This window comes from Solanum dulcamara, chromosome 3 (genome assembly GCF_947179165.1).
Source record: "Solanum dulcamara chromosome 3, daSolDulc1.2, whole genome shotgun sequence".
Taxonomy (NCBI): Eukaryota; Viridiplantae; Streptophyta; class Magnoliopsida; order Solanales; family Solanaceae; genus Solanum; species Solanum dulcamara.
Genome location: NC_077239.1, coordinates 69,141,249 through 69,166,054, shown reverse-complemented (window position 1 = coordinate 69,166,054; position 24,806 = coordinate 69,141,249). Strand labels below are relative to the sequence as shown.

The 24,806-nt window shown below is 34.7% G+C and overlaps 1 pseudogene across 1 annotated transcript; it reads right to left on the bottom strand.

Annotated features, from left to right (window-relative positions):
• Positions 1-953: 953 nt before the first annotated feature.
• LOC129882758 (vacuolar protein-sorting-associated protein 33 homolog) lies at positions 954-10,934 on the bottom strand (annotated as a pseudogene). The gene is made up of 24 exons (XR_008765826.1): positions 10,866-10,934; positions 10,590-10,749; positions 9,071-9,281; positions 8,943-8,982; positions 8,095-8,175; positions 6,858-7,052; positions 6,655-6,765; positions 6,495-6,560; positions 6,272-6,379; positions 6,125-6,169; positions 5,442-5,498; positions 5,197-5,281; positions 4,662-4,713; positions 4,452-4,508; positions 4,305-4,367; positions 4,113-4,219; positions 3,493-3,615; positions 3,310-3,391; positions 3,162-3,232; positions 2,914-2,994; positions 2,463-2,520; positions 2,289-2,350; positions 1,492-1,585; positions 954-1,361 (listed from the first exon to the last, which is right to left on the bottom strand). The product of XR_008765826.1 is annotated as a vacuolar protein-sorting-associated protein 33 homolog (transcript).
• Positions 10,935-24,806: the final 13,872 nt, after the last annotated feature.

Genomic DNA, 24,806 nt, shown 5'->3' with positions numbered 1-24,806 from the left:
CTCACAGGTTTACTGCTTTCTAGTTATAGTTAGTCTCTTTTTTGTATTGGGGATGAGTTAGCCGACCTTAATAGGTTAGCCGACTTATGAACCACCATAGGATCGGAGGTAAGGTTTATGTCCCCCTCCTTGTATTTTTATTTTGATTATTTATGTTAAGGCTTGGGGGTGTTGCTTAACCCCTGACTGTGCACGAGAGATGGGAGCCTCGTGTAGGGTCTGTTCCCACAAAAAAAAAAAAAAAAAAATGGCTAGATCCGAAGGTATAATTTTCCAACCTTATAACAACATGATTACCTTACATTCTTGCTGCTCGACCATGGCTAGTAACTTTGGGAGGAGTAAATTAGATAGACTAATCGAACGTTTTTGCTGTTATCAAGTGACGACTGGGACGTAACAGTAGAACACGTCGAGAGAGTGAAATGGTATTCGCCTCATATTCGCCATCTTGTTGCAGATGTAAGATGCAAAAAGATTCGTACATAAATCCCATTTGAAGGTTTCAAAACAATTGCTGCTGAGGGGTTCACCATCTTAGATTGGAGGGGTAATATATTAATGATGTTATGTGTGAAGTGTATGTAGTTACTAGTAGCATTTTTGGAATTGATTTTGCATTGTTGTATACTAAATACAAGTATACGTAAGTTCGACTTGCATCATTTTATGCTCAATAAAAAGGAATGGGGAAGCTAAAATAAATGAGAATTGGTTAGGTAAAAAGAAAATTGGATTTGGGGTTGTATACATAAAATATTGACATAACTTTCGTTTTCTTGAACACAAGGACCATTAGTTTCACTTCACATATAAACAACCACAATCATTTCTTAGAGCTCTCGGATTCAAGTCCCACGGTTATGAAACTGCCTTTGTTAGAGTGCTTTGCGCTGCAATGTTGGACTTTTCGTCCCAACATGGGTCCAGATGGGAAATTATAAAAAAAAATATTGGTCGAAAAAGAGAGAATAAGCACACCTTGTTCCCTTAAATTGCTCAAAAGTACCAAACGTAATTTAGACAACAAACTGATCACGCTTCAATCTCGCTACAACTCGAAGAACAATACCTCAATAAAGATACATAGTTGTGTTCGTTACAAATCCGTGCGGAAATGATTTTGACAAATGGCCATGAGAGAAATATCTTGGGAACGATAAGTCTACTCGATCTTCTCACATATAATGCAGCACCAAAAACTATGCGTGCCTATTGAGCAAGCAGTTGAGATTTCCCAGAGATAATCAACCAAAACAAGTCTTAGCAAATCATCCCAATTTCTCCACAAATGTTTCTGTCAATGTGCTTCCGTTGACAATTTTTGCAGTTGCTACAATTATGTCATATGCCATCCCTTCCTGTAACAGTATAATTTTTTGTTGGGTTCTTTTTCCATAGTGTGTTTCCAATGAGAGCAATCTTTGATACCATACTGGGAAATTTTGACTATGATGATAAATTTACATGAATAAGGCTTAGTAGACTGACCTGGGCGCTCAGGAAGCGAAGAGCAGAGATCTCTGCAGATGTCACTCCACCAATGAAAACGACAAGAACCAAAGAACGCCTTCCATCAACGACTCTGGGATATAATCAATGGTATTAGAAGGTTTTTGAACTTCCAAGAGATGACAAAAGAATTTTTCAGCTTTACGCATCATGTTAATTATAAGGTCCAGCAACTTTTCAAATGTGAAAAGCAAAGACAGAATAGAATAAGGTGCAACAATTGCAACAAAACAATAGCAGCTTAAGGGAGACAGAAGGGTTAGGGAGAACTAGTAGTTTCTACAGCGTAATGACATAGAGCAGCCATCGCTGGGTGTCCCTCTCTGCTTTTATCGTAATGCAACGTTAAAATTTCTAGTTTGAGTAAGCCAATCTGAGGGTTTGCAGACAAGTGATATCCAGGTCCCACCTTAATTTTCCTCATTTCATTCTCACCTCAATTTCAAACATGATTCATACTATCCTCTTGTCAATGTCGCCCCTAAAGTTAACCACCAAACAGATTTCTCTTAACTTCTTTTCTTTTTGGGTCTGATCACACTACCCAAGTCCACTATCATTTACCTCGCTTCAACTCATCCAATTATTCATACAACCATCTTATCAATATCACCACAAATTCACAACCAAACAGAGTTTTCTCCACTTATTGCCTCTTCTGATTTAAGTAATGATGGTAAGCATGCATCTAAAAACTACATTTACTTTCTTTTTGACAGTGTTTTATAGGCCAAGAATTGTTACAAGGCCAGTTAGGATGCTCTTTTGGTACATACTTGTCCGAGTTATGCAAAGACCCGTTTAATGAGTCCAGTGACGGACTGCTGGAAAATCCACCCTGTAAAGAAACAAGCAAAAACATATCAAGAGTTGTATGCCGTCATTAGATGATCAAAAAATGGAAGAATCCATGTGAAGAACAAAACATAAACAGAAATCTAAAAGTTTACCCTCTTAATATCTGAGTGTGGACCCGGCAGCAACTTCAATATTTCTTCAATAGGGCGCCTGAATTAAACAATTTCCAGATGTTGTAAATAGTGGACTGAGAATAAGAAATTTGGCGCTCTGTTCCATATTACATTTGCTAAGATTGAGGAGTTAACCACCCACTTGGTAGCCATGGATGAAGGAAATCAATTAATGAAACAGTGGTTGGATTTCTAACTGCAAAAAGAGGAATTAGTGAACCTTTTTTTTTGCAAAGACTTAATTCCATGACTACTTTTCAATGTAATGAACGCCAACTCTAAGGTTATATAAAATAGAAGTATCTTCTTCCAGTGAATCACAAGGAATCTAGTCAAAATCACAGCCAGATTCATAGAAAATCACACTTTATTTGAATTAGGTATATTAAGAAGGGAAACAACACAGAATCTCTTACGAAAAAGGACTCACCACCCAGATCGAATTGCATGTTGAACCAGGCGAACACTGAGAGGTGCATACCCCGAGAAGACATAGGATATATCCTTGGGACTGTATTTGTCAGAGATCAAATTAAATGTTAAAAATGATTGCAATGGTAAGGCAATGATCATAATGACAGCTGTGCAAGAACCCTTTTTAAATCCATGGCCATATTCTTCAAGTTTCAAGAGACGGAAGGGAAAACATCTTTTATCAAGCTCAAAATAATATCATACTTAGCAGTATCAGTATCCTCCACTACAAGCCGCAGAGCACGTTTAATTGTTATCCAGTTGCTTTTAGTCTCCTGCAATTATGAAGAAAGTTAATACCGAGAATAATGTTGACAAATTTCACTGATTCAATATAATGCCATGAATGGACCTGTTTTTTAAGCAATCCAGACTTCTCCAAATTATTCAAGGTTGCTATATGCTCAAAACCATAGCTGTGAAGCAGTTCTCGTCTAACAAAAAGAGCAGAAGTTCAAGATGTCAGTTAGAGGTTCACGTGGTGATACCCAAAGCATGGAAGCCAAGTCAACCATAAGCAAACAGCTATACTTGCCTCAAATATTCAAAATTCTTCTTCGGCAACCCTGAATTTGTTATTGAGAACAAGATGAGAAGACGTAGAACATTAATAAGTGGTTCCTGCTTATGGATCATCTCCTCAATGTACTCAAAGCATCTGCATTTACCCAGTGAGGAAAAAGTAAGCACATAGAACATGAAAACATTCACCTCAGAAGATTAAGGAAAAGGGTAAAGACCCCTTCCTACCCCTTAGACCCCCTCCCCTCTATTGCATTTCCAGCCCATATATCTCACTTTTTTTCTGATCATCATTTCCTCCAATGGACTACCATCAACAAGACGATAAAATCAAAATTTCAAGGAATTTAATATCAACAATATTATTTCTCATGAATTCTGCAAATGGCAAGAAAACTTTTGATTTAAGTGCAAGACATGAGTTGATGGTATTGTCATGCATGCAAAGAATTTTTTTCTTGCCAACAGAAACTGGACTTGCACTTACAATTCTCCAATATTTGAAGCTAAACACTCGGTGCAACAGAGACTTCTGAGTACCCGTTGAATATTTAATAGAGAGCTGAAAGGTTGATATGGCCTAAAACTACCAAAGTCATCAATCAGTAGAATGAAAAGCTTCGTTTTACTCACATATCATAGCTTTCAGCCTCGACAAGAGTTTGCTCCATATCAAGTCGGCCAAGGAATGAGGGTTTGGATGTAAACGTAGTTAAATGCTGACCAAGATTTATGTGACTCTGGAACAGAAAACCAAATAATTTTATAACATTGTTAACGTCATTATGATCGTTGTAGAATCAAACATTAGAAAAGAACTCTTACAGTCATTTCCGGCAATGAGTTAAGCTTTTTGACAAAATCCTTCAATTCGGAGACTGTTTGGTTCTACATATAATATAAAATGTAACACAGAAGTCAATTATTGAACTAGCAAAGCTAAGACATGCACATCTAAGATTACTGACTAACCGTGGTCTGCATCTCTGTGTAATCTTGCTTCATGGAAGTTGCTTTTTGACGTAGAACCTGCAATCGCACTGCAAATGACAATTAAAGAAACAGAAGACTAAGGAAAGAAGATGAGCAACTGAATCTTATGATAGGACATGATAGATTGATATGTATGCTGAAGTCGCCTAGACTTTGTTGTTAAAAGAAATGGAGAGAAAATAAAACAACCTGGACAACAACTTCAAAGTTCTGATCCCGTATCTCTTTGAACAATTTGTCACTACAAAGGCAAAGAATTAAAATTTCCCAACAGAGAAATAAAATTAAGACAGGGAGAGAAGGTTAACATAAGAAAAACTCTCTTTGTTTTAAAACGAGAAAAGACGGTCGATATCTATTTCCAAGTGGTCATATCTGACTATATTGATGGACATGAAAAAGACCTCCAATGTATATGAGAGGATGCCTTATAACAGAAGCAACTGCATGCATAATAATCGAGGAAATTATCATGTTACACATAAAAGAAACATGAAGTATATCACTAGAAATCACACAAGAATTATTGTTCTGTAAATTTTATGCACCCCACTTGTGGGATTAACTGGGTATGTTGTTGTTGTTGTAAAATTTATGCACCCCACTTTACATCACTAAAATTTCTTCATTATCCTCAAAAAGCATAATGTTCTTTTTTCTTTGGGATGAAAAAAGTAAAAATTCTTGTAACCTGTGAGGCCTAATAACAATTAAACTAGTTTACCTTGAATTAAGGGCCCCTTGCCTTCTTGCTGGACACCCATAATAGATGAATCTAGTTCCACAGCACCATTATTGATACCAAGAAACTGCATGAAGCCTATTAGAGATAGCATTAAAAATATTCACAGCATATATAGTCTGTTTATTGCTCTAGAAGCTGCAGACACATTATACAACCATGAACAGCTGCCTAGACAATATTCTAACAATACATATCCATAGCAATTCTAGGAATATCACTTTTACCTCATCTAACAGCCCTTCATATGTTAACTGCGTACACATTGGAGTGATCATATCCACCTGCATAATACCAGGAAAGTCTTCAAACCACAGTGAAAATGGATATAAAGGCAACAGGAATATTGTTCCACACAACTCATGACACACTAACCGAGTCTCTAGTATTTCCACAACCATGAAGGTTGGAGAAATATAAATAAAACTAAATCAGTAGAGAGCTTGATTGACCGTATGGAAGATACAAGGATTTAAACCATATCAAGAAGCAAGATTAGACCTGCGGAATTATTAACTGTTTGAATACGAGGCAAATAAAAGAGCATAATCTATTCAAAGCAAGTTGAAAGAGTATGATAAAACGAACTTCATCTTTCCAGCATATTCTCTCACCTTTGTTTTTCTGTCAAAACACACACTCTCTCTCTCTCACTCACACACACACATTATCCTAAACAATAGAATGACAACTAACTATTCCAGAAAGGGCAGCAAAAACAATTTGTTGAAAACATAATAAGATAAACTAGCATGAACCTTCAAGAAAATCCTAGAATTACGTCTCATCTTTACCAAATAACCCATGAGGTCAAACAGCAATCCTATGCTTTTTAATAACTACATTATATGAACTATAATGAGAGAGGAGGAGGGGAAGGGCTAAGTAGAAGAAAGAAAAGGCGTGCTACCTCTCTGTCCAAAAGTATGATAGTATTTATTTCAGGCACACCCATCTGCAGTAAAAGATCAATTTGGTATTATTTTGTGACAATGTATGGTGCCCACATATATTTGAGGTATGATCTTATTCTAGTGGATTTAAGATTTTGAGTTACCTCAGATGTGTTCACTGGTTCTTCCGACTGCATCTGATTTAAAATGTCAGCAACACGAACTGATGCTTTCCCTTTGGCCCTCACATTTGGAATCAGTCCAAAGGAAAACTACATTTCTCAATAACCAAAAAGCTGTTAGAAAATATTTATGAACCTCCTTTTCCTAAAGAATTGAAGCCTATTCAAATAGTAGTTAGTTCTATTGAGTAAACATAAAAAGCACCTCGAGTTTATGGATAGCTTTTGCTATGTGCCACAGGGAGGTAGTGTCACCATCAACTAGGTGCTCCTGTCATATAAATAAAACTATTTTTACATATGCTAATCTTTAAAAAAAGTATAATAATCTTTTCTTTGGATCAAACTGTGAGAAACAGACGTACTTTGTAAGCAACATCAAGCTCAAAGGATAATACATCCTCATCCAGTGGAATCAAATAAAGGGGATACTCGCCTATAGTCAACAAATGATGAATTTTTTCTTCCTCAAGTATCTGTCAGGATTGTATATAATTGTTAATGAGAAATACATGCCAAATTAAATCCTTAAAAGAAGTTTATCTTTGATGTTAAAAAAAAGGCAAACCTTCTCACATACAACTGCACGACGAGGGACAAAATAAACAAAATAATCCCTTTGAATCCCTTTAGAAATATCATTATGGATGTGTGAGCAAATGAACTTCATCAAGTCAAGCTGGGCTCGAACTAGATAAACTACTTTTGAGCAATCAGTTTGAACTGGTTCCGCATTAAGATGCCGCAATTCAGCCCCATGCTCCTGTTTATAGGCGTGATAAACATGGAAAAGAAGAAAGTGTGAAAAAGAAGGTATCATCATGTTTGCCACCCAATGTCACAGCAAAATAATTGTTCTCTTTTCTTCAGTGAAGTGCCGATTTTTACAATTCATACAACAGTTCTTTCTCCAGTATCAATTCATTGTCTTAATCATAACTCAAAACCGAAAGGGCACTGCCGGTGCACTTTAGATCCTGCTATGTGCAGGATCTGGAAAGGGCCAGACCACAGCCGGCCTGCATTTTTCCAAGAGATTGTTTTTGTTTTCACAGCTTGAACTCGTGACCTCCTGGACACTCGGTGGACTCTTAGCATTGTGCCAAGATATCCCTTCTTATTATAACCCAGAATAGTTACAGTTGAGATCTGAAACTGCATATAGGCCTACTAAATTTCATTTTGCACTCGAGAGTGTGGTCTAACGGTCAATAAGTTAGAATGAATCATGAAATACCAGTAACAACATACCCATTTTATATGTACGCAGACCTTACACCTACCTTTGTGGGAGTAAAAATGTTGTTTCCAATAGATGAAAAAAAAGGAAATATAGTTCCAATCATCTATGCTTTGATAAGGCAAAGTTACCAGGTATATGTGCTAGTGAGAGATAATATGTACCGTGGATTAGTCGAGGCATGCAAGCAGCCTCGAACACCACTATTGGAATTCTTTTGTTTTCAAACAATCGATATTTGACTTAGACATAGAAAATTATGATCTGATCTCATACTTTGAACCCACCATTGTTCTAGAGATAGAGAGAGTACTAATATTTCAAAAAAGTACTACTACTACTACCATTGTACTGAGTTTGCAAAATGTGTTGGTGTTCTCCAACAAAAAAAATGTTTTTTTTTAAGATTCCATTACACAATATCCAAAGCTTCCAAAAACAATGGAAATATTCCACCAAACAAAAATTTGCAATAACCCCAAAAAAGGAAGTGCAAAAACTCAAAATTTCAGCTCAAACTCGGTAAAGTGAATAACTGATTATGAATATAGAGAGATAGAATTGCCTTGACGAGTGAGCTCTGTACAATAAGGGAGAGTGAACCTCCAAGCTTAGGATCAATTACCAAACACTTCTTCCCTCGAATCTACAATTCCAACCAAAAATTCAATTAAAGTTTTCATTTTCAGTTATATTTACGAAAAATTCAGTAGAAAAGCTACAATTTTAAAGAAAATCAAAAGTTCAAAATGCCGAAAAATTGGTGATAGTTCACTACAAAATTCACACACCTAATCGCTCAGTTAGGAAACTCAAAAAATTGAGATAGTCTAGTTGTGTTTATGACCATCAACTCTTATATTTACAAAAAATCAGTAGAAAAGCTACAATTTTTAGAAAAATCAAAATCTCAAAATGCCAAAAAATTGGTGATAGTTCACTACGAAATTCGCACACCTAATAGTTCAGATAGGAAACTCGCAAATCCGAGATACTCTAGTTGTGTTTTTTAATCATCAACTCTTAAATTTACAAAAAAAATAGTAGAAAATCTACAATTTTTTAAAAAAAATCAAAATCTCAAAATGCCAAAAGGTTGGTGATAGTTCACTACGAAATTCACACACCTGGTAGTTCGAATACGAAACTCGAAAAACCCAGATATAACTCATAAATTTACGAACACTCGGTAGAAAAGCTATAATTTTAAAGAAAATCAAAATCTCAAAATGCCGAAAAATTGGTGATAGTTCAGTAAGAAAACTCACACACCTTATAATTCAACTACAAAGCTCGAAAAACAGACATACTCTATTAATGTTTTTGACCTAAATTTATGAAAAATCAATAGAAAAGCTACATTTTTTTAAAAATCTAAATCTCAAAATGCCGAAAAAGAGGAATGAAACTCACGTTCTTCAAAATCGTAATAAGCTCTCTTTGTGATTGATCTCTGTAAAGTCAATTTAAGATAAAAGAATCAAATTAGGGATAAAAATTGTGCATAAACATTGAAGTACATTATGCATATGTAATTGTACCTTAACGATTTCAGATTTATCGGAGCATTATCCAAATTCGGAACTTGCGCCATTTTCGATGGACTGATCTCTCGAGCTTTCTCTGTTGATTGATTTTGATTTCTTCTTTAGTAGAGACTTATGGAAATAGTCCAAATTGAATATGGGCTTTAGTATATTGGGCGTTCAAATGGGCTAGTCCAAATTGAATATGGGCTTTAGTATATTGGGCCTGCAAATGGGCTTTAAATTATAGAGAAAATAACACTTGTACCAAAAAAAAAGAGAAATTATTTAGAAGCGGCTACCTATTTATTTTCATTCCCCTGTTTTTAGTTATTAATGTGCATTTACTGCTTGATACCATCAAAATATATATATATCAAAGAATAAGAAATAGTACTTCAATGAAAACACTACTCAATTATTCCTTAATACCATTAGAGTGTATATATAACAGATGGTGTTTCGGTGAAAAGACTGCTCAATTATTGTTTGATAGCATCAAAGTATATAGATATCATTAGAGTTAGGTATCAAGAATAAAGAAGCAGTGATTCCGTGAATGGAACAAGGAGCAGTCGAATAAATAGTTTGGGTTGTGGGTCTAATCAGTGTAAATAGTTTGGGTTGGATCCAATTTGGGTAAATATTTTGCATAATTGATCCAGTTTATGTAGTTTTTCCAATAAAATATTTACTGCTTTCAATGAATATATCCATGTCAATTTACTGCTATTAGTGTCTGTTTTTGTAAAATATAGTGAGGTTTTTGTTAATGCTAACTGAAATCGCACTGTATGTGTATGTATGTGTTTTCATCGCAGAAGTTGGATTAATTGTATGTGTGCATGTGTTATGAAAGCACAAGCTTGATGTATGCGTGTATGTGAAACATCAATAACTGCTCACTATGTTATGTAAAAGTATCACTATAAATATGCTTAAATATTTTGTTTGTTGGGTAGTTGATTGATTAGATGAGGAATAAAGGATTTTGAATTTATTTTTATTGCTGCAGGTAAAGATCACATTTTTAGAAGAAATTTCATTAATCATAATCACTGTTTAGGTGATAACATGTAAAAAATACACTTTTCTAATTGATATCTGCACATATTTATGGAAAAATGGTTCTTTAACCCTCTGTTTCAAACTATATGCCTTAATTTGATTTTGCACATATATTGAAAAGCTTAAAACTGGAATATTAGTTGAGAGAGCATGTTGTATATCGACCTTCGAAACTATGAAGTACCACTAACAGAAGCAGAAAATAAACAACCAAATGAAACCAAAAATGTCTAAAATTGATTCTTTTCATACCATTCAACCAAAACAAATGGAACGACCAGCTCAAATATGAAACTATGAAGTACCACTAACATAAGCAGTAATTAAACAACCAAATGAACAATCCTTTAAAGAAAAATTATGGTTCTAACCAAAATTGTCTAAAAATGATTCTTTACATACCATTCAACAAAAAAAAAAGGGAACAAGAAGCATAAATATGAAGATATGCAGAGATTTAACTTACCTCAAAAGGGGATTTCTGATATCTACAATGGAGAGATTGTGGAGTGACAGAGGAAGAAGCAGAGGGATCTTGTTGGTGGGAAAATTCCAGACGTTGGTCTCCGTCTTCTCTTCAATCCCCTTCTCTCTCTCTCTCTCTCTCTCACCCAAACTGAAGAAATCTCAAGATCGACAAAGGAGAAAATTGTTAGAAACCAAAGCAAAATCAGATTTCACAATGTCAGCAGCTTCAATAATGGCGGTTGTGGGAGCATCAAGCTCGTGGTCCAGATCTCACCTTACACTTTCTCCGCTGTCGGAATTGCCATAGCTATTCACGTCTTTGTTCTTGGTGGACGTTGGCTGAAGAAACGAGGAAAATAGAAATGCTAATTTTAGGGTTAAAAAAGAATAATAGGCGGGAATTTAGTTAAAATATAAAAGAGGTAAAAATAATTTATTATGGTAGAAGAAAATGGCTTTAAGCATCATAAAAAAAAATGCTAGGAATATTAACTTTTTATTTTTGGATAATTTTAAGAATTTTATGGCTTAAATTTATCATTAGTCAAACACCACAATAAGCTAAAAAGGAATCAACTTATAAGCCCATCCAAAAGGGCTCAAAGCTGGATTGATGAAGATATTGGTATTGGGCCTACTGGACTCCTAATTATTTGGGTCAAAAAATATAGAGCCCAATAGGTTATTTCAGCCCAAACAAATTGCTGATTTACGCAAGTGTCCCTTTTTGGGTCATTATTTAAATTTTGTCCATGTTTTTAAAAGTTGCCTAGATAGGACCTTGGGGGTTAGCAAAGTACAAATTTCTACAATTTTGTCCATACTAAACAGATATTCCTACCTAGAACGACTAATGAAAGATCTCTGCCAACTAATCCCATTACTTTGTATTTTTTCCTCCAATTGGAGTTTATGATGCTTTTATGAGGTATATTACATGTATTAAATAAGGTTGTAAGTGGAAAAATTTCACAAGGATGATTGACGTTAGAAACAAACTAAATTGAAGTGGTTATAGCTAAATCGAAGTCGAGTAGTGGATTGTCGTTGTGGTGCAGCGGGTGCAGCTGGTTGGGTTGCGTGTTGCAGGGCTTTAAAGTAGTTTAAAAAGGGTGTAGGTGCTTCTGGTGTCATCCACACGACCCTCCGTTTGGTTTGGTTAATGATTTTGCAAAATAAAGACTAAAAACTCTATTTTCATATTGTAGTTTGGAGCTTGTATTGTGTAAGGTTGAAGTGATTTACTTGTAAATATGATGATGGTTGTTGTTGGTGGTATGGTTGTTGATATTTTGGACGAGATGAAATCTCGGGGATGTTGAAGTTATAGGGGAGATGCTGCCTAATTTTTGGTAGATTCGGAACTAGTAACAAACTAGTCGAGGGTAATGGATAAGGAAATAACTCCTATGAGTACTTGGGTGTAGAGTTGGAAATTGGAAAGTGAAAGTTCATTAACCTTAGTATTACTTTCATGTTAAATAGGTTCAATAGACGACGAGGTGGATGTGTAAGAGTAATCCGTATGAGGTATGTAAAGTTATCCTTCTTTTCTTTTGGCACGTCTTAGCCTTAAGTGATTGATATACGAAATGTGGGGATAATTCCATTCATAGAACCCCAAGTATGAATCATAAGTCTTATTCACTTCTCGATCGTAGAATTCCTATACTAGTCGAGTTATTGTCTCTCAAGGCTTCTATATGATGGAGAGTAGTAAGTATGTGTAGTTATCTCCTTTCTCTTGGCATATTTTGGCATAAGTACGTAGAGCTACCCTTCTTTCCTCTTGATATGTATTTGAAATAAGTGTGGTGCTAAGATGGTAAGGTAATGCAATAATAAGGTTATGATACCAAGCCCATGACGGGCCGGTACGATATATATAAATGATGACTCCTTGAGAAAAAGTAGAGACTAGGTAAAGCTTATTCTTTCTCTTCCTTTGGCATGTTCTAATTATAAGTAAAATATGATACGAGCTCTGGGGTAACTCCACTCTTAAGTCCTAAATGTAATTCGTATATCTTATTCACTTCTGAATGTCAAACCCTTGTAATAAGTTGAACTACTTTCCTTGAACTCTATATGTTGAGAAGTACTGGGTGCAGAAGCTCCTAGTCCTAAGGACTATGTGACGATGGGTATCCCTGATTCTATGAACCGTTAGTATTACTTTAGTATATGTCTAGGTTCCCCGAGAACCTAAGTGATATAGGCCTTAATGGCATTTAGAAGGCACTCGAGATGGCTACACTACTATTCTGGTCCTCAGACGATAGCTTAATCTTCTTAGATTGTCGAGTCTCTGATATTGATTTAGATTGTATATGGTTACTCGCTACTTTATTCGGGTATACTGTAATATATATTTCACTGAGTTCCAGGCCAACTATAATATAATAATTATTATATGATATGTGGATCAGACCGAACGTTCCTCGGTTTTACTATATGAAATGTGAATCGGACCGAACGTTCCTCGGCATTACTTTATGATACGTGGATTAGACCGAACGTTCCTCGGCATTACTATATGATATGTGGATCGAACCGAACGTTCCTCATTATTACTATATGATATGTGGATCGGGCCGTCGTTCCTCGATATTATTATACGATGTGCGAATTGGGCCATACGTTCCTCGGCATGTACTTACTATATACATGGATTGGGCTGTACGTTCCACAATGCTAATAATATGTATGTACTTACGATGACAGAATGATGTAGATGGTACACCGAGTCCCCTAACGGGCCAGGCACAGTACGTGATGATAATATGTATGACTTTCTTTTATACGATGCGAGTATGGTAAATGGTAAATGTTATACTTTCCCCCTGCATCCCTACACCAACTGTAATCTTCTTATGATGTATATGCTTTACATACTCAGTACATATGTCGTACTAACCTCTCTTTCTCGGAGGGCTGCGTTCATGCCCGCAGGTACAGATACACACTCTGGGGATCTGTCAGCGTAGGAGTTCCATTCAGCAGTTCAGAAGCGCTCCATTGTATTAGAGCCTAGTTTTGGTATTAACCTTCGATGTATATATTTATTTATTCATGGGTACGACGGGGGCCCTGTCCCGCCTTATGTTACTGTTCTTACTCTTAGAGGTCTGTGGACATGTATGTGGTTGTATATGCATGTATGTACAGTGGTGCCCATGATAAGCCTCGTCGGCTTATATGTTATCTTGCCTGTTGATGTGCTATGACTTAAACAGGGGACAGATTTACTTACAGATAGCAGAGATATACGTGTGTGTCTAGTTCGGGCATCCGTCACGGTCTACGGGGTTGGGTCGTGACAAAAGCATCAATATCTTGCGTAGCATAAAAAGCATAAAATCTATTGTTGCGTTTGTTGATACCCAATTTTGACCGACCTATAACCCATTTTTCGATTGCTATTTAATTAAATATGTATTTCAGGGTTCAGGGTTTTAAATTTTTATTTATTGTATGCTTGAGCTTACATTTGGTATAATATTTAAATTTTTATTATTGTTATTATTATATAAATAATATTATTATTTATTTTATTGGTTATTAATTTAGAATATTGATTCCAATCATCCATCTTCTTTTGACTAATCCTATGTAAAGAAAAGGAAGACAATCTTGTGCATTGTTGTGTCATTACAAAGCACTTAGTCATGATTTCTTTTACTTCAATTTTATTTTCTTCTTTCAAGGGAAGACTAACACACACCACTCTCTCTATTCTCTTCTCTTTTCCTCCCTCACAAACACACCACTCTCTCCATTCTTTTCTCTTTTTCTTCCTCAAAAATACACTACTTTCTCCATTCTTTTCTCTTTTTCTCCCTCAAAAAGTCTCCAAAGAAGCTTGTCCTTTAAGCTAGAACAAAGCAACTCCTCCCTTGTTGGTTAGTAAATCAAATTTAATTTTTGAAACTGCATAGCTATTAGTAATTTTGGCGTATCTCATTATATAGATCTTTGTTTTAAGTAAATAAATATGTTTTGAAAAGATGAAACACGTACCTACAACTTTTATGTTTATGTTGGAGCCTAGATATATTGTTATTTGGTCAAAAAAGAGGACGCAACATAGGACAAGTTCTGTCCAGATTTTTTATTTTAAACTCCCATATGTACAACTGTTAGTATTTTGACCATATCTTTTTGTATAAAATGTATTTTGTAGTGATTCTTTTTTCTTTTTGCAAGATTAAAACACATATCTACAATTTTTATATTTATGTTAGAGCCTAGATCTGCTGTTATTGGGTCAAAAAATAGGACGCAACATAGGACAAGTTTTGTCCAGATTTTTTATTTAAAATTCCAGCATGTACAACCGCTAGTATTTTAATCATATCTTTTTCTACAAAATGTATTTTGTGATGATGTTTTTCTTTTTGCAAGCTTAAGACATATATCTACAACTTTCATGAAGGACATAAAGTCCAGCTTGCCTTTTTGAGTTTCAAATTTTAGGTACAAAATGAGATACATGTTTGGTCAGATTTACTATTTTGATAGCCTTTAAGTGTTGTTGTTTGTTGTTGTTGTTGTATAGCCTTAAGTGATAGTATGAAATATTACTTTAAATTTATATATTATATAGTACAAATTGTAATTGGCCAATGAAAAAATCTTTTCGTCGATTTTCGAGGCCTCACCAATTTAAAAAAAGACGGAAATTTTAGTTTAAGTTTATATTTTACATTACACTGTTTATGAATGATGAGTGAAAATCATTATCTTATTTTTTGTTTGACTACTTTTGCTAATAGTTTAACTTCATTTGTTTTGGCTATATTTACTCATCACTTTTGTTTGTTGGTGGATTATAATTGATGATTAGTGTATACTTTATTTATTTATAGTTATCTTGTATCTATTTTTAACTTTGTTTGACTACTTTTTCTAATAGTTTAACTTTATTTGTTTTGGCTATATTTATTCATCACTTTTGTTTGTTGATGGATTATAATTGATGATTAGTATATACTTTATTTATTTATAGTTATTTTGTATATATTTTTAACTTTATTTGACTACTTTTGTCAATAGTTTAACTTCATTTGTTTTGACTATATTTATTCATCACAGGATTATAGTTGATGATTAATAATAATTTATTTTATTTAATAAATGATTTCTTAGTTAATGGATGTTGATATTATTATTTTTATTCTTTTTGAGTATGTAGGATATGTTAAAGCTTGGTTGATTCACTTGCCATTAACTTTAGTATTACTATATTATTTTTTATATTATCATGTGTTTAAATTAATTGATAAAATCTTCTCACTTATTTTTTTTTGTCATATTGTACCTTTATTTTTGTGGTTGTTGGTGCTTGGTGATGTAAATGTTCACTAGTTTTTTTTTTTGTTATTTTATTTATGTTACTATTTTTGTTGAATTACTGTTGTTGGTTTGGATTTTACATCTTTTATCTAGTGTATTTCTTATTATGTTATTAATTACGCTATTATTGTTTCACTTCTCAAATATCTTATATGTTGTCTCTATTATGTCGATTGTATCATCAATTATTGGTTGTCATGGCTTTCACGTCATTTTATTGAAATAATTTTATTATTTTTTAATTATTATTGTAATTCATCATATTAAATAGAGATTACACCTAAATGGTCGATGAAGAAATTATCGTCGATTTTCAAGGTCTTCCATGTTTATAAGACGAATTTTAATTTTAGTTATTATTATTATTATTATTATTATTATTATTATTATTATTATTATTATTATTATCATTATCATCATCATCATCATTCATATTTATCCCTTACTAACACTTTTATTGAGTCTTTTACAGGTAGTCAGAACTACTTCCCGAGGAAGCTATTCGAATTAAGTTTGAATAATATTTTTAATTTATTATTGTATATATTATTGACGTTAGGCAAATATTAGGCCGTTCTTTATATTATTGCTTTAATTTACTCTTATGTATATTTCATTATATATTTGTGCAATATTTTCATCTCTTCAATTTAAAAAATGAGTTCAGTTGGGATCCACAGCTGTGGATTTTGAAGGATGTTAATACCTTTCCTTTAGAATAAATCCATTGGTTTCGTAGACATTTTTAAATAATTAATTGGTTTTTTAATTATCCTAAAATTATGGTGACTCATTAAATTAAACTATTTTTGAACAATCGAATTGAATTTTTACGAATCACCACGACGTTGCTCTTTATTTGCAAAAAAAATAGGGATGTAACACTTATTATAGTTACGCATCTGAGCCCACCATATAATAGAATTCTATTTTTATAGTGTACATAGAGACATATATATTTTAAAATTATTTTAATTATTCTCTACTAATATTTTGTCAAGCGTTTGTATAAGTATTCGGAGATATCTTTCAAAAAATAATATTCAAAAGTGTTTTTCTTTTCATATGGTAAAAGAGTTTTTTTTTTTAAAAAAAAGAATTAAGTTTTTTAATATTACATAAAAGCTACTTTTTTTTCTTTTATACATTTATATTATTTTCTCATATTTTTATACATATAGTTGACAATAACATACATTATTTACTTGATTCATATTCTTTTTGTACATATGTTTTATATAATTTTAATACATATTTTTATATATATATGTGTTATACTTGCAAATAATAATTTTATCCCTCCCTCATTGATAAATTAAGTCTAGCCGGGTACCCCATTTTGTGGATTTCGAAGGATGCCTAACACCTTCCCTTTGGAATAATGTAAATCCTTACATAGAATCTAAACTGGTTTTTCATAGATCGAAACGTGAATCATACAGGTCATGCATCAAATAAGTTTTTCTTATTTTCCTTAATAAATTAGGTGACGACTCTATACAATAATTAATCCTTTTAGAGTCCATATGTTGTGCTTTATCTAATCTCGATTAAAAATAGGGCATAACAGCGTTGGCCACCCTTAGGTTGAGCTTGGGCGCCCTTTTTCACTTGGCCTCCTAGAGGACGACCTTCTCTACCCTTGTTGGCAACATAAAGGCATTCAGATTGCTTATGGCCCATCTTGCCACATCCATAACAAGAACCCGTTCCTATCAAGCATTTTTCTCCATGATTCTTTCCACACTTTGCACACTTAGAAAAAGAAGGGCTACTAGCATTCACACCTCTTCCTCCCTGAGCTTTAGGGTATAACACTCTATCCTTAGCAAACTTTTTCCCCAAGCTTTGGCCTTGTTGAGAGCGTCCACTACTACCATCGGTCCTAGCATTGGAGAACCCACCTTCATACCGGGCCCTCTTAAAATCCCTCATCCTCATCTCCTTAAGCTTTTCTACTTCAATTTGTTTGGAAAAAGTCATGAGTTGAGATATGTCCATCTCCTTAACAAGCATAGCCGTAGGACATTCCTTAAAAACCAAGTTGGACACCCCCGATATGAATTGACTCATTCGGGCACATGGATTGACAATCAATGAAGGAGCATACTTGGATGGCTTAGTAAACTTTTGGGCATAGTCCATCATCCTTATATTTCCTTTTCGAAGATTTGTGAACTCCAACACTTTAGCCTCTCTTAGCTTAAGAGGGAAAAAGAGATCAAGAAAACCAAGTTTGAAAGTTTCCCATTCAATAGGACCTTCATCCACCCTTTTCAACTTTCATTGAGTATACCAAACTTTAGCAACACCCTTAAGTTAGTAAGACGTCAACTCTGCTTTTTCTTTCGAACTCACCCCCATAATACTCACTATCTTATAGATCTCATCAATGAACTCTTGAGGATCCTCATCAACTTTTGAGCCATAAAACTCCGGAGGATTCATTCGTGCAAAGTCCCTCACTCTTGAGGCCGGAGTAGGAATATTAGAAGGAGTTGAAACCCCTTGGTTGGTCACCACTTGGGCTAGCATAGTAATGGCGGTTCGGAACTCTACATTAATCCCTTGATCCAGTAGAGGAGCATTGTCTTGAGCAGTCGGGGGAACTTAGGCTTCATTAACATTATTTCCCCTTGGAAACGGTGGCCTTCTTGGATCCATTCTTCTGAAAATTGAAAATAAAGACCGTTAGAGAAAATAAGTCTTACGGTAAACTCTATAGCATGGCATAGATCATGAAAGAAGTGAGAATTCCTAAAATATCTCATAGCCTCCTATTCATAGATGTGGCGTGCTTTAAAACTATGAATAAGACTCTAATTGACGCGGCATGTTGGACTTCCTAGGACACTTGAACTTTGTGCTCTGATACCAAGTTTATCACGATCCAAACTAAGGCTTAGTCGTAAAACGACGATAGAAACCTCGAAGGGCTCCAACCAATCCTCTTGTTCATATCATAAGCATAAATAAGGTAAAGTAAAAATAGGAATATCATAAGAGAGTCTAAACCATGAATAGAAAATAAAGAATGTCACATGACAACATAGACTCGAAATATTTGTCCAACTAAATGTCTCTACTTATGAACATGAGCAGGGGCTCATGACATGTCCCTAGCTCTCCCTCAATACGAAGCATAACAAAAGTATTTGAAAGACAAAAAAACACAAGAAATTACAACTCATACTTGCCCTCGATAGATGAGGGCTCACCAAGACTTCACCAATAGAAAGCTTACTAGCCACGTGGATGGATATGATCCTCAACCTCAACCCCTACATTATGAGATAATTTAGGAAACAAAATGTGTTAGTACATTTGAATACACTATATATGCGGGCATGACATGCAACATGAATCATAAGATGAAATGATTAAGATTATACATGATAATAAGGTTAAGTAAAGTCATGAGAAATACCTTGATGATCAAAGCATTTAAAGGACATAGTTGAAGATCATAAAGTAGCATAATACTTATAAACATATGTAGGATAGGGACCATAACCGACATTAAGACCATGCGAGCTATAACATGGAATTTCATTGTCTCCCCAAACAATGAAGAAAAGAAAAATCTACTTGCCAATGTAGACTCTACCCCGCTAGGGGGGTAATGTACATATGCTATATTTGGATCCACTAGATAAGACATAAGGCCACCTAAGGTGGCACGTAGTTTATGAGAAATGAGGCTGCTACTAAGGCTTTTGGTAGGAAACCCACCTCCAGTCCACTCGGTGCTAAGTCAAATCCCCACAAAATACATACGTAGCAAAGTAATCATAGTTAACATATCATACACATGATCATAGGTTTAAAATTCATAGAATAGATCATTTTATAATGTAAGTGCAATGTGAATATTATCCTTCCACATTACAAATCATGCATACATAATTCATATCATTAGGCCTTAAGTCACCACATAGGGCCCTAAGTCACCTTTTCCATAATTTTCCTGAAGAACGAAAAAATTGAATCATACTTGAATAGTCATGCTTGAAAGAAAATTCATGTAATGGAAGAGTAATTCATACTTAGTTGAGAGGTTAAATCATAAATAAAATGTAATTCATGCAATTGAAAGAGTAGTTGATGAGAAGTAAGGATCAACAAAACAAAAAAATAAAAAAAAAGAATTTTAACACATAAGTCGCATTTGGTGAATGTGTTTTATGGGAAACTGGGCGATGGCGCTTTAGTGGCACACTGCGCCAAGGTGTAAACCACTGGGGTGCTATAGTGGTACATCTCTCCAAGAGGAAAACTACAAAGACATATTTCTGGCGCGATAGTGGCGTGCCACCCCAATGTTTTCCCAGCAAATTTCTAGATTTTTTATCATTTTTCATGAGTTTTGATCCCTTATAATGATATCCTAAGACAAAATTAACAATATAGTGAAATATATAAAGAATATACCAATTCCAAGCAACTAACAATCAATTTATGCCAAAAATAGATTTGAATTCACAAGATACTTCATAGCTCATGCAATTGAAGTTGAAATTAAGAAGATTCAAAGTTGTAATTGAAATTTATGGAAGATTTAAGAAAATATTGGACTCCATGGGTAAAAGGTACCCATGGATGAATCCCACATACCTTGATTATAAATTATGAAGAAAAATTGAGGAAGAACATGAAGATCAAATGGAGAATTTAAGAAGATTCTTACTAGGTCTTCAATGGAGGTCTAGAGAGCCTTTTATAGAGAGAAAATTTTTAGGAAGGGTGATTAGTGAATGAATGAGGAAATTAAGAGCTTTGGGATTAAATAAATTATGAACCTAGCCCAAAAACTGTCTAGATTCATTCCCCCTATAAAAATAGGGAAAAGACTACCTTGCCTTTAATGAAAATCTCCCTTAATCCACCAATGGATTCACCAAGACTAATTATTCATCTTATTTTATTATACTCTATCTTTCTCACACCCGGTATATTACAGTTTATTCCTCCTTATCGAATGACCTCGATAGAATTAAAAGAGTTAAAGGGTCAGTTGAAGGATTTGCTAAATAAGGGTTTCATTAAAGTAAGTATCTCTCCATGGTGTGCTTCGATTCTCTTTGCCTGAAGGAAAGATGGTTCTCTTCGTATGTGTATTATCTATCTTCAATTGAACAAGGTCACAATTAAGAATAAGTATCCCATGCCAAGTATTGATGAATTGTTCGATTAACTTCAAGGAGGAGACACTTTTCAAAGATTGATCTTCGATCGGGTTATTATCATTCCCGAGTGAATGTGATATCCTGAAGATGGATTTTAGAACTCGATATGGTCAGTTTAAATTCTTGGTTATGTCTTTTGGACTACCGAATGTCCCTGCAACTTTTATGGATTTGATAAACAGGGTATCCAAGCAATACTTGGATATGTTAGTTATTGTGTTCATTCATTATATTGTGATATACTCTCAGAGTGAGAAAGAGCATACTGATCATTTTAGAATTGTGTTACAAATTCTCAAGGACCGTCAGTTGTATGCTAAATTAGTATATATGAATTTTGGTTAAGGCCAGTTGCGTTCCTTGGTCACATCATTTTTGTAGAAGAAATTATGGCTGATCCAAAGAAGACCAAGGCGGTTAATAATTAGCCTAGACCTTTGACTCCTTACAATATTCAGAGTTTCTTGGGCTTAGCAGATTATTATAAATGGTTTGTGGAAGGTTTCTCTTCCATTATATCGCCCTTGACTACTTTAACTCAAAAGAAAGTGAAGTTTCAATGGTCCGAGGCATGTGAGAAAAGCTTCCTAGAGTTGAAGGATAGGATTACCTCCACTCCGGTGTTGACATTATCAAAAGGTTCTTGTTGGCGATTATTTATGATCAAAAAAATAAAATTATGAAAACTCCTTTGTCTTATTTATATTTTTCTTCAAAATCTACATACTATGCGGTACAAGGAATTTTCGATGGGTTCATTGTATATTCTGATGCTTCATGAGTTGGTTTTGGATGTGTTCTAATACAAAATGGCAAAGTGATAACTTATGCTTCAGGCAATTCAAGACACATGAGAAGAATTACCCAACTCACAACTTAGATTTGGCGGCGGTGGTATTTGGTTTTAAGTTGTGGAGACACTATCTCTATGGTGTCCATGTGGATGTTTTCACTAATCATAAGAGTTTTCAATATGTGTTCACTCAAAAAGACTTGAACCTTTGACAAAAAAGATGACTTGAATTATTGAAAGATTATGATAAGTATGCTATACCATCCTGGTAAGGCAAATGTGGTTGTCGACGCTCTTAGTAGATTGTCCATAAATAGTGTTGCCCATATTGAGGATGGAAAGAAAAAGCTAGTGCGGTATATGCATAGATTAGCCCATTTGGGAATTTGATTGGTTGATTCCGATGATGGTAGTGTTATTGAGCAAAATGGTTCAGAATCATCTCTTGTGGCGGATGTTAAGGCAAAACAAGATAGTGATCCCATTTTAGTTGAATTGAAGAAAGAGGTTGCCAAAAAAGCCATTGAGACTTTCTTCTAGGGAGAGATGGTATTTTGAGATATCAAGGCCGATTGTAAGTTCCGAATATGGATGGCTTGAAAGATACGATATTGTCAGAAGCTCATAGTTCGTAGTATTCTATATATCTCAATTCCATCAAAATGTATCAAGATTTAAGGAAAGTGTATTGGTGGAATGACATGGAAATAAATCTTGCAGAATTTGTGGCTAATGTCCTAACTGTCAACAAATGAAGGTTGAGCATAAAAATTGGGAGGTTTGGCTTAAGACATTGAGATTCCTACTTGAAAGTGGAAAGCTTTGAATATGGACTTCATTACTATTTTTCCTCGTACTCGTAGGCAATATGACTTTATTTGGGTGATTATTGACGTAATAACTAAATCGGCTGATTTTTTTTCGATCAAGACTTCATATTCAGCCAAGGATTATGCTAGAATGTACATTCGAGAGTTGGTTAAGCTTCATAGGGTTCCATTGTCTATCATTTCAGATTGAGGTACTTAGTTTTAAAGGTCTTTTCAAAAGGGTATTGGTACTCAGGTGAAGCTTAGTACAACTTTTCACCCAAGCATACCATTCAGACATTAGAGGATATGTTGAGAGCATATGTCATTGATTTTAAAGGAAATTGGGATGATCATTTGCCATTGATAGAGTTTGCTTATAATAACAATTATCACTCTAGCATTGAGATGGCTCCATTTGAAGCTTTGTATGGTAGGAGGTATAGGTCTCCTATAGGTTGGTTTGAGGTTGGAGAGATTGCTTTGATAGGACCCAAGTTGATATTTGAGGCTATGGAGAAGGTTAGACTCGTTAGATATAGATTGAAGATAGCCCAAAGACAACAAAAGTCCTATTCAGATGTGAGAAGAAGAGAACTCAAACTTGAGGTTAATGATTAGGTTTACTTGAAAATTTCACCCATGAAGGGTGTGATGCATTTTGGTAAGAAAGGAAAGCTAAGTCCCCGCTTTGTTGAGCCATATCACATTTTGAGGTGGATTAGACAGGTGGCTTATGAGTTGGATTTACATTCTGAGTTAGCATCGGTGCATCCGGTGTTCCATGTTTCCTTTTTGAGGATGTTTGTTAGTGATCCTAGGTCCATTGTGCCATTGGACAATATTGAGGTTAAATAGAGTCTTTCATATAAGAGGTTCTGGTTGAATTCTTGGACTGGCAAGTTAGAAAGTTGAGGAACAAGGAAATAGCATCAGTTAAAGTGTTATGGAGGAACCAATAGGTAAAAGGTGCTACATTGGAAGCCGAAGCCAATATGATGTTCCGATATCCTCATCTCTTTCCTTTTGTTCTTAGTTAAGGTATTTAGTTCCTTCATGATCCAATCATCCCAAATCATATATTTCAGATGTTCTCAGGGTTTCATTTGCATTCATGTTCATGAAATAAGTTTTCAAGTCATGTTTTAGCTCGAGATTAAAGGTTTCATGTTTTATGCATTGAGATGTTTTGCATTCATGTTGGGCTATTATATTCTTTTCCTATTTCATTCATGATAGTTTCAGTACCATTCGAGGATGAATGTTCCCAAAAGGGAGATATTGTAAGACCCCGGTAGTTGAAGAGTCTTAAGACGAGGTTCTAAAGATGAATTCCAGAAAAGTGCAGCTTTTAGCACCAGGTAATGACTACGAAAGCCATCACGGGTCATGCTCTTCACCACAGTTCGTAATGTGCTATCGTGGTGGTGGTTCAGAAACTCAGAATCTGTAGGGAAGGGTCCATGATAGGGTCCACTAGCCGTGGTTCCCTCCATGGTGGATACCCTCTCTAAGATCCCTGTCCAGTCCTCCACTACGCATGACCACTACGTGTCATATTTCTCTTCACGGATAGTGGTAGGTCTCGTGGTGGGCAGTCTTCGAAAACTCTTCTTTTTAAATTCTAAGTTCCTCACCACGGAGGTGACCACAGATTGTATTATTCATAATGGTCAGTGGAGACAGTCCGTTTTGGCTGCAAATTCAATTTTAAGTTGGGGTTATTTTGGTCATTTCTCTATATTTTATTAATGAATGCGGATGGTTTTTAGGACTATATTCCTACCTATATTAACTAACCTAAATTCCCTTAATCCTCTCATTTTCACCATAATTCCCTAAATCACAAAATCTTCTCTCTCAATTTTTCTCTCCAAAGTCTTTTTCTCCCTCAAGCAATTCAAAGGATTTCTTCAAGGTCAAGCTTCCATTCTCTTCAATTTAGGGATCATAAAGGTCAAGGTATGTGGAACTTCATCCATGAGCACCTTTAACCCATGGAATCCCAAAGATTTCTTCTCAAAATCTCTTATAATTTCTTCAATTAAAAGTAATTTTGTAAGTTTCATTGG